Raw genomic sequence first — 11,654 nt, forward strand, 5'->3', positions numbered from 1 at the left:
CATTTGGATTATAAACCCGACCTAAAGTTGCCCTGTACGCGTAGTGGTTTACAGGCTAGTTTGTCTGTGACTTTGGTCGACTTTTCTTGAACCGGAAATAGAATCCGATCTTTAACCCATTCAGGACGAGCGTTATACATAAAAAATCACTGACCCAAGGCTTGATCGCTTTGGGAGATAAAACGGTTCAACTTTACTTTGGCACATCCAAATTTATTGACGTTTTTTCTACCGTTTAGTAGTAGTTAGGAATACAACGGTTTAAAAGTTATTCGTATCTAAAATTGAACACTTTTGGTCTATTGGTCAATCAGACTCCAAACCTACTCAGACAGTATTTTCGTGACATGTTAACAGAGCATAGATAAACGCCAATATGGCGTGTTGGATTAACCAGTCAAATACGCCAAAAGTGCTCGGCTTTACATACGTATACCTTTTTAATCGTTGGATTCCTAACATTAAAACTTTCATTTTTGTGATCTAGCCATCGAAAGCTACTAAATGGTATAAAAAAAAAAAAGTGAATAATTTTTAGTACCTCGAAGTAAAGTTTAACCGATAAAACTATAATTTGCCCTACAAAAGAACCGCATTGAATTTAATAAACGCAGCTAACTTACAAAAATATCATGCATACGTACAGCCCACGTATCGAATGTGGAAAAAGAAATTGTATATAGCAGTTGAACCACCATTATCCTCATGCTAGATCGTGAGTTCTTCTGCGAGGGGACTGAGTTGGCAAGGAAAGTTTCGATGGCCCAATGCCTGTATGATTTAGTAGTTAAGTTTCAAGAACGTACCGAAGTAGGTACGTGTCTGTAAAACAAGACGGTCATCGATCAATAAGTGACACTGTTTATAGTTGTCGCTTAGCGCCATAGTGACGAAGACGGTGTCAAACATACTGATTCGTTGCAAATGGACACGTACCCACGGAAGACTTTTTTTCTACTAAAATAGACACTGTCAAGTTACTTGAAACACTCTTTCACTTCGGAACTGTACCGTATAAAATCTGAGATAGGTAAAAGAATGAATTGATTAATAGTTTAGTCTCGAGTCGAAAACAGAAATTATACAAAAATAAAAGCTGTTATTTAAAGTGTTCTTAAATGGAGTCACGGCGTCAAAAGAACTATCTTAAATGGAAATCTGTTATTTTACTCCTGTCCTAACTCGATATTTGATCGACAGAAAATATTATTTTATTTCGTTTAATCCAGTGATCCAATCATTTGCAGGCGCCAATTTCATTGTATTTAAGGGAGGCTTCTTATTCCGTACACCTAGCTGTGGAAAACTCGTTAATTAACGTTTAATTACCAGATACAACTATTTACCTGCAAATGATTCTCATTGCATCCCGCTCAACAGAAATGCTCCGAGGACGTCCAAGACTCGAACCTGTCGTTGTATTATTTCGATCATTTTATTTATTCGTCTCTCATGGATACAGAGTAATTTCAGTATAGAATTTTAATTACAATATCCGACATTATTTTATAAAAGTAAATACAATTATATTATTAACAATAATAATGCGCGTAAATCGGTTAACACACGCTTCCAAACATTGGCTAAAGCATTCACGTTCACCGTAGGAATAATTTTACAGATATACGCTCACTTACGCTACAGTCGTGGTTTTTTTTTTCATTTTTCTTTTCTTTCTTTCTTTCTTTCGTTCGTTCGTTCGTTCTCTCTTTCTTTCTTTCTTTCTTTCTTTCTTTTAATTACAAACGAAGCCGATCGCGAACGTTTTTCGGTGCTCACGTATGTACAAGTACAACTCGAACCGAGGGATTCGCCTTTCCGTGGAACGATTCGCGATCGTGAGACTCGATGCTCACAGAGAGAAGATGTTTTTATATATCGTCGACGAGTAATATCTGCTTCGAGGATTTTCTACCAAATTCAACCCTCGAACGATCACTTGCCTGTACACCTATTCATAGAATACCTATTGCACAACACTTACCGGAATAAAGAGATATATCTCTTTGCGATTTTGTCGAATTTCGGCAAATATACACGAAGCGTATTTTCCGAAGCATAATAATTTTTTTTTTCTTTTATATATGTATATATAACACTTTTCTCTTATATTAAGCCACGGAGCAGCTGGCAAAAATTTGATCTCGCTGCGTATTGTCGGATTAATTAATATATTATCGGATATTGTCGAAAATTGATGTAGCAATCGTTGCGCGTTACATCACGTTCTCATCTCTTTTAAACGCGTACACCTCGTCCCGAAGGATTCCTTTCGTCTCGCTTATCGAAATAACCGTTCCGCGGGACACAATGGTGGATCTATCGGCGTTAGTAACATCGGCCTCGTATTCGCTCGAGGGTTAATCCCGTCGATAAATGTAATATTAGTTTCTAACAAAATCCTCAGGTTCTGCGATATATCAAAAAATTCGTTGCAATCTCGCAATGTGCAACGTCATCGGCGAGAGACCGTGGCATCGCGTCAGGATCTGGGGGAGTTCGAGGACTAACGGGACCCTTCGGCATTTCTCTCAACGAGAGACGATGTTTCTCACGGTCAGACCTCGATAAGTCGAAGTTGAGATTCACCGGAGGAAACGAAAGGTAACGACGAATCTTTCGTTTCCTTCGATTCGCGAAAAATGCAAAATATTTTCGAGCTATATAGAGAATTGGCTTCGACTTATAGAGGCTCGATAAACAATCTCGACTTACGATGCTAGATCTAAGAGAAACGAACTCTTTTTTACGGCTATATACATAATAAGTACGTTAAGATTAAACCTTCTGGACTTTCGTTTTCATTGTACTCGTGTTTCAAGTCGTTCCAACTGTACGAACAAAGTGAACAATAACAACGACCGATGATTAATGCGACACGCTTGCGATTAAAGCTTTCTCGGTACTCGCGGGGACCTTCAATTGTCGATTAGTTCTCTCGTTCTCTGAGGGAGAGTTTCGAGTTGCGGAGGTCGGTTTACATTTTACATTAATTCGAGTGTACTGCGGAGCTAGGAGTCGGATTCTGTTTTATCTATTTTTCGAGTTATCAAGGTTTCGCAAACGGGTAAATGAACGGCGCTCTGATTTATGGAGGTTCGACTGTATGCTTCCGAGGCGATTCGTATGTAAGCGATGCCACGGTGTTTCGATTTTCGATACAGGTATTTGGTCGTGAGAAACATATTATTCTTATTGTTTTATATTAGTTGGAATTTTGTTTGAATGGGACATTACGTACCATCTATTTATTTGTGTTATTCTGCAAATATTATAATAACTTTACTCCCAATGTTTTTTTATACTCTTTTTTATACGCAAAAAGATCCGCAGTCTAGCAATTGGCACTAAATCTACCACGACTGGTCAAATTAACGTTTACAAACATTTGTATACAGTCCTTGTATACGATATAAAAATTATACAAACGATTCATGTATTATTCAATTTAGTACGACAAAAACTATTTTTCTGTTCGATTGAAAAAAAGTGTCTTGTTAAGTCACTTGTTTGATTTAAATAGATAGTAGAGATAACTGCGAATGAAATGTGAAATCGGGTAGGTTTAATAATTAAAATAAATGTACACATTTTAAAGATCGTACTTTTCCTCCAAGATCTACTCACTTCTAACTCGAGACGTTAAGACCGTCCGCGTCGTTTCGAAACACTGTGCATCGCGTCGATAACACAGAGACTCCCTCGTATTCGATGGAACGTGCCAGGGTGAACCGCCGCCGGAAAAATGTTGGGTGGATTAATACGTTTCCTGGTTTTGACTCCCGAGTCGCGAGAGAGAAAGCCCCGCCAATGGGGGAAGCTTTAACGAGCCGCGACGCGCTGGCTCGTAAACGTACGATCTTCCTGGCCTGATACACTCTTACGTAACACGACGGACGAGGAAAGTTTGCGACCACGAGCCAACAAAACCAACCAACCTTCCCTCTCCATACGTTTCCCCCTCGCGATCAGCTTTCCCTCGAATCGGTACGCTTAGCTATACATATACCTGGCCCGACGGTACTTTCCTCGAACGAGTCGCTGAGACTGTAAACCAGCTCGACATCTGTCAAACAATTTGATCTTGATGCTCTGAAATTGATTTCACTCGAATCTTGAGACACTATGACATTTTTTTTTTTTTTTTTAATTATGCAAATCTTTTTCACGTGTTCCTCCCTAGTTGCGACGACCGGACGACAGGCTCTATCACGGCCTAGCTTATTGGCTTATTGGAGGCTTTGAGAATTTATGCAAACGATAGTTGGGAAATATACTTTTTATTAATGGCCTGATTTCGGGGTAATTTTGGTACAAGGAGCAATATCGGTGTGCTGCGTACGATTTACTAGTCGAACTTATTTGCAGTATTCAGGGCTTGCCTTAGGTATGACGGTGTTAATTGAACAAGCTTTACTTATTCAATTCTTCGTTAGTAAATAAATAGTTTTAACAGAAAGTTTAAATATTTAACAGAGTCTTGTCTAAGACAGAATTTGGTAAATATCTACAAGAGAAGACAACCTGAGAGTCGGATTCACTAGGAAGGTTTATCCAATAGATTTTATTAGTATATAATCAGTTTAAATAAACTGGCTAAACAACTAATCCAAGACAGATTATCTGTTAGATATATACTAATATTTATTAATATATATTAGTATATATTAATCTTAATATTATCTTGAATAGTATAAATATATGCTAATCGATAAAATTTATTTAGCATATTCTGCGTTGGGCGTGAGGGTGAGGAAATCTTAAGCAAACTTTTATCAAACAGCCTGTACCATAGAACCAAAATTTCAAACGCGTAGTCCCCGCTCACAATTAATTGCCAAAGACCCAGGACTATTTTCCGTTCACGTGGCAGCTCCTCCAGCGCTCCCACGAGCGCATCGAAGGATATTCGTGGTTAGAAGCAGGGCCTGTTTTGCTTTTAAACAGGACAGAATTTTGTCAGGCTGCAGGAGTATTCGATAACAACGTATAGCTAGTATAACTACAAAAGTATAAAGTTAACAGTTTCTAGAGTTCTACAGTAATTTCTTTTTATCATAACTAGGTGCTATAATATTCATCGATTCTCGAGATTTTCATTTCGTTGCATCGTCAGCTTCGAGTCCTCCAGGCTCTGACAAAATTTGGCATGGTGGGGAGGGACCCAAGCGAACTACCCCCGGCTAGAACGCGGCGAGAAGCCGAGGAAAGTTTGGAATACGTTCGACGATAAGTCAGCAGAGAAGCCAGATACTCGAGGCGATTGGCCGCTGCCGCCGCCGCCGCCACCGCCGCCGCCATCGCCGCCGCCGCCGCCACCCTGATGTCACGGTTGCAGCGAGCATCCCTTGTCCTAGAGCAGGGAATAGGTCGATAGTGGTTTCACCAGCGCCTACAGCCCTGCACGCGACAAGCAGCGCTAACGCGCACCAAGGGGTTACTAACCCTGTCGGGGAGAGAGCGCAGGGCCGCGTTACGTTACGAGCTCTTTCTTGCTTCCTAGTTTCCCCGAATTTCCGATTACATCCTTTTCCACGGTAGCTTCTTTAAGATCGCACGCGTTAGCTCGTTCTCGCGCCAGGAAGGATGGATCGTTCCCAGCTCCAGCTCGACGTATCAAGCGATCGGGATCGATCCATCGGAATCGAGGCGTGTTGGGATTTCATTAGCCATTCGCACACTATCGCTCATAAGTAGTCCATTGCTAAAACTTTGTCCCTGCTCGAGGAAAAGGAGAACACTCTGAATTTGTTGTTTTAAGAATAGTTGATAAAATTCACGTGGCTTGGCAAAACATAAATAAATACGTATACGGGGTTTCAAATTAATGCGTCTGACAATTTCTTTACGAAAAATCACCGAATTTTTAGGACTCTAAACGAGAAATATTAATATGAGAACCTGTGTCGTTGCTAATGTTTTTCGTATACCTAGTTCATTTCTTCCCTCAAACGTATGTCGCGTCTTTCGAAAAATTCAAGTCAAGTCAGGTAAACACAACACAATTCATCTCCATGACCACGGCAATTCAATTTTATCAATTACTCCCTCCAACTAATTATTCCCACCTTGCATACGTGGCTGCTCTAAAAATTCATGTTTACCATGTCGACGAAAAATGTTTATAAATTCCCTTGCAAACGTTTACGAGGTTAGACAAATACTTATGGGCGGTAGCGTACGATTGGAGCTGCTGCTACTCACGGATGGAATCAAGCGCACCGCGAACGTCGTCGAGAAGTCGACGTCAGATGGAAACGGGAATTCCTCTCGTTGTTTCTTCCGTTTTTAAATTTTCCTCCTATTTTTTTAATCACGTGTTCCATGCTACGCGAAAGGGTGAGAGACAAAGAAGCAAAGCAGAAGGATGTCTGTTTCGACCCGAGTAACCTCGAAAGGTAATAGCATTCAGGACTGGCGAGTACTTTGAAAAATATATGGTCATCCCTCAAACAGATAGATATTAAGTTGCGAAATTAGCGCCGAGGAAACAAGATTGAGCACTACTTCCAGTAGAATCGATGTTAACTATATTCGAGGTAATTTTTAAGTATTGTCTGATATTGGTTTTCTAAGTACTAAACGATTCCGACGAGATATTCCTGGGATTAAAAGTCCGTGTAGACTTATAAGTACACGTTGAACTTGATCCCTAATCACTAATAAATCGAATCGATAGGGGTGGACGCGAACTGAATTGGAAATAAAAGGGACTGTTTGGCAGAATCTGGACAAGCATACATTAGTATTGGAATAAGTAATGCGTTGCTAATGAAAAATAAACGATGCTTTGTGGGAGACTGTGTTTGTAAATACTTGTGTTTTATAGAAATAGTGATTGTTATGGTAAACATTTACGTAATTAGCAGGGATCCACACAGGAATTCATTCAAATAATCTCTAAATAAATAGAATTGAAATGGAACAATTATAATCAAATTTGTCTCTTTACAAATCTAGATCACAACAAATAAATAAATGTTGCTGAAAACGAAAAATTTAGTTTGACTAAAATTTATAAGAAAAATAAATTAATATCCTTACGGTGAAATTGTCTTTTTGGCCCCGATAAATAGTGCTTGTCCAAAAACTGTCAATTAGTCCATTGTATTTTACGCTCGCAAGCCTCCCGATTGATATCGACCAGAAACGTTGACGATTTCACGATAGAAAGACTCGAAATGCAGATTACGCGATGGCTGAATTTCGGTGACACCAGTTGCTTTTTATTTTCACCTGAGTGCAAAGTACTGTTGATCCAGGTCACTTTGGCGGTAGTTGGGTAATTTATAAATAGTTAAGTAATTTGTATATATCGAACAATTTACATCGAGAAGCAAATTCACTCACACCTATTGGAAAGTCCTGAAAGGGCGCAATTCTTGAGACGGAATAATAAATTTGAAAAAAAGACATAAAAAACCAAACTCGTTATCTATCCATTGAAATTTTAACGCAAATGTTTCGGACCTTTTCAGCCCTTCTTCAACTGTGATTTAACAATCTACAAATGACTCGATAAAAATATAGAAAACATGGAATGAAAAGCAACCGAGGCATATGTAATTTTTGATTGATACTTAAACCAAATCGCTGATACCTATTGTAATAAAATAAAGAGACTGACAAATACAATAATGCTCGATCGAGCATTAACCAAATAAATTTCACACGAATCTTTAGATAAAGAATACACGAAAATTAGCAAAAATTCGATATAATACACATCGACGAAAATAAAAAGAAAAAGTCTGAATTTTGTATTCCTATCTCTTCGCCTATCGTCTATATTGAAAAATCCATTCGATCGCTCAATTCGAATCAAACCGTTCATTTTTCCTCGCGTGTTATTTTTCAATGATCCATTTAAGCGCGACTTCTTCTTATGCGTATTTATAGTTAATGCTACTAGGTTCTTAAATTATTACTATAGACTTAGTATCAGAAGTTGTGTACTATAGTACGAGGCTACCTTTCTCATATTTAAAAAAGTTTTTCTTTAGTTATATGTTAGATCGTATTAAGCGACGAAGCTTACGTTATCGTTATATACATGTATATATAGCTTTTCTTAAAACTATTTAAAAATACAAAATCAGACGTTGAAGAATCGTGTTACGTAGGACACTATTGCTATTTCAAATATTTGGCTTTTTTGCGCGGTTACTAATAATTATATCAACTCTCTGCACTCGAATGTCATGTCAGAGGCAATTATACGATTTTACCCTTGCACAGTATAATTCATTTATTAAACAAACGATAGTATATTTTTCCAAAACGTGCAAACAGAAACCTTTTCTGTTCACCTTTGCGAAAATATCTTCGAGTACTTGACAATCCCGCTGAAAAATTATGTTCCAAGTGCAGAGTTAAATAATTACGTCGTATCTTTTTTTCACTTTCGCGAAACCATCGAAATAATTTTGGAGTAAAATACTCCTAGTCCTCTATGAGACGGGTGCTAAGAGAGCCGAGAATGGAACAAACCGCACGCGATCGTTTAACGTTTTCAACAGGCACTTTTATTTCGAAATTGCACTCACTCTAGAAATACAATGAACGTTTTCAACGGACGAAATCGCAAATGTGCCGGAAGAAACGAGATCATTCGTGTATGTAGAAAATGAAAGGCGAACGGCTGCGAAGACTAGGGGGTTTCTCGATGAACACGAGATGTTCCTCTGTTCGTTACGTTTCCCCATCGATTCATGATCGTCGATCGACTTTGGAATCGGTAAACCACGAGATGATTCGTGATTTTTGTTGCGAACGGAGACAACAACGTTTTCCTTTGATATCTCGCTACGTCCCATTGTTTGCAACTGTCGCGGCGTCTTTATTCGTGGAAACTCGGCGTACACTGGTTCGCGGCACGAGTGAACTGTCATAAGGCACTTTGAGAATCTGCATTGCGAACGTGTAAGGGAATCGATCGGCAGGTTCGATCGCGAGACATCCCTCCGTGATCGAGAACACGGCAACAGAGAAAACCGTTGTGTCCCGTGGTGAGTGGTTATATAACACAATAAGTGAGCAAACTGGAGCCCTTGATACCCGGATAGCTAATTTACCGAGTAATCGATTAACTGATTCACCGTCCAGCCGATTATTCGAATACACGATCAAACACAATTAATGCAGGATTTATGTGACTTGGCTTCACACTGTAACACACACTTTGCCACCCTTTAAAATTCGGATACCAAAGTATTTCTCGATCTGATTGGAAACATTTTATCTCGAATAACGAGTAAGTCTTTGAATAAGATTTTATTCGAATTTATTTTAGTCAATTTAATCGAATGAAAAGTTACTCGAATAGTCTTCTTAGCAGATGAATACATGTTTCAATGTTACTTCAGACTTTTTTTTAAAATGGGATCTACTTAGGTCAGTGGTTTTCAATGTTTTTAAATAATCCTCCTCTAAAAAAAAGTGTTTGCATTCGAGATTGCAATTGACTTTCTTTCGCTGATATGAATCCAAATTCGATTTCTTATTCATTGACCACAACAAATTATTCAAATGAAATCTCTGTTTAAGTTAATTCGCTCATAAGACGTACTAATAAATAGATGATATTCGTTACACTCTATGCTGTAAAGAACCTAGTACAGAACAAACCATCGTAAACGTTTAAATAATCCGTATATATAATTAATTTTCTTCAAGTAAAAGTTCGATAATCTTGGCAGGTGAAATTGTTAATGGTAAACATCTTTCACCCTACAAAGTTTAATTTTCACGCAATCTAATTTCAAAGACACTGACCCAGATGAGAATGATGCGTTTTGAGTTTGAAGAACATGTTTCAAGTAGTTATTCGTATTTAAAAGTTTGACTTTACCAAATCTTTCTATACACAACGATTCGCGTGTTTTATTCTCACGTGTTTATATTCTCCGTCGCATAAATAAAAGCTGTGTAAGTGCTTACTGAAGTAAACGTCACGTAAACAGGCCGTTGTTACATTGCTTTCGTTGGTTGTCTATAGACTGCGGATGTTTACGCAAATGCATATTTCATATGGAAATATACACTCGTGTGGAGAATCCACACAAATATGTGAACTTGTATGCATAATGAATGTAAAATGTGCAGACGAGAAATGTTGCTATCGCTATTATTGGGATCACCACGAAGCTATTGTCCGTACAGGCCAACGTAGACAAGAAATAATCGGCGGCTAATCCAGTTAATCGGATATACGAGTATCCGATAAAACCGGTTGAATCGATGATCTCAATCGATAGAAGGCTTCTATCGCCGAACAGAACAAGTGTAAATGTGGATAACGCCAGCTCCTGCTACTCCGTTAACTATTCACTTTAAACCGGGACAGATCACGGACTGTTTGCTCTCGAATTCGGTAATGCCTGTCACGAATAATAATTGCAACGAACAATATATGGGAAACGATATATAATATATGGTCCGACTTTTCTGTTAGTGCTCGATGATTCTCAAAGTCGACGACATTGCTTTGATTCGTTATTCATAATTGCTATTCTGACCGTTTCATTCTTCTGTCTCACTATATCTCCGCGATCGTCACTTGAATCACCGAACCCCGCGTCTTCACGTTTGTCTGTCCAAGTATAATCGCTATGAGGAGATAAAAAAAAGAAACTCGTAGTAATATGTCTTGTTTTAACTAAGTGAATAGAGTGTATGTGTAATGTGTTTTGTGTGTATGATGCCGCGTACATTCGTACACGTACCAATATGTACGAGCGACCTATGTAAACAGGAACGATAACGTTAGAGGTATTGGTATTGATTTCTTTAACAAAAATAATTGCTATTATATTCTTTTTTTCCGTTTTAGAATATTAGCGAGGACACAAGGTCAATGACTGAAATGACAACACACCGAACTATCGGCTACCGAATGATGTAAAATTGTGGATTGAACCGGCGAATACCTCACAATAACTGTTTATTTAAATGTTTAATTGTTTGTTTCCCATTGTGTTTTTCCCCGCCCTAAAACATCTCTCAAGTTTCCGAAGACCTTAAGTTAGGAAGGGTAGACTTAACAACTGCTCCATTGGGTTGATTCTCCGCGACCGAACGCAAATTCGTTCGATCATCTTTGTCTTGCTAACGCATTATTATTATTATCACGTTAATTGTTATTATCATTAGCATTTAAATATAATTATTATCGGTACTACCAATGTTTCACCACTTTATATAATAAAGTGGGTGGTACCCGTAAACACAGTCCTTGCACTCATTAAAGGCTTCGTCAGAGACCCGTACGTATTCCTAGATTTTTTTCCAACAAATTAGGTTTTTTATTTTTTTTTCTTTCGAAAAATGTAGTAGTCGTAATAGTAGAAGAAGTACTACTAATGGTAGTCGTAGTAATAGTAGTAGTAGTTGTAATAGTTGTAGTAATAGTAGTAGTTGTTATTGTAATAGTAGTAGTAGTAGTAGTAGTAGTAGTAGTAGTAGTAGCAGTAGTAGTAATAGTTGTTGTAATAGTAGTAGTAGTAGTATTAGTAGTAGTAGTAGTAGTAGTAGTTAGTAGTAGTAGTTAGCAGTAGTAGTAGTAGTAGTAGTGGTAATAGTAGTAATAGTAGTAGTAGTAATAGTACCAATAGTAGTAATAGTAGTAATAGTAGTAATAGTAGTAATAGTAGTAA

This window comes from Hylaeus anthracinus, unplaced genomic scaffold, assembly GCF_026225885.1.
Source record: "Hylaeus anthracinus isolate JK02 unplaced genomic scaffold, UHH_iyHylAnth1.0_haploid 12002, whole genome shotgun sequence".
NCBI classification, from domain to species: Eukaryota; Metazoa; Arthropoda; class Insecta; order Hymenoptera; family Colletidae; genus Hylaeus; species Hylaeus anthracinus.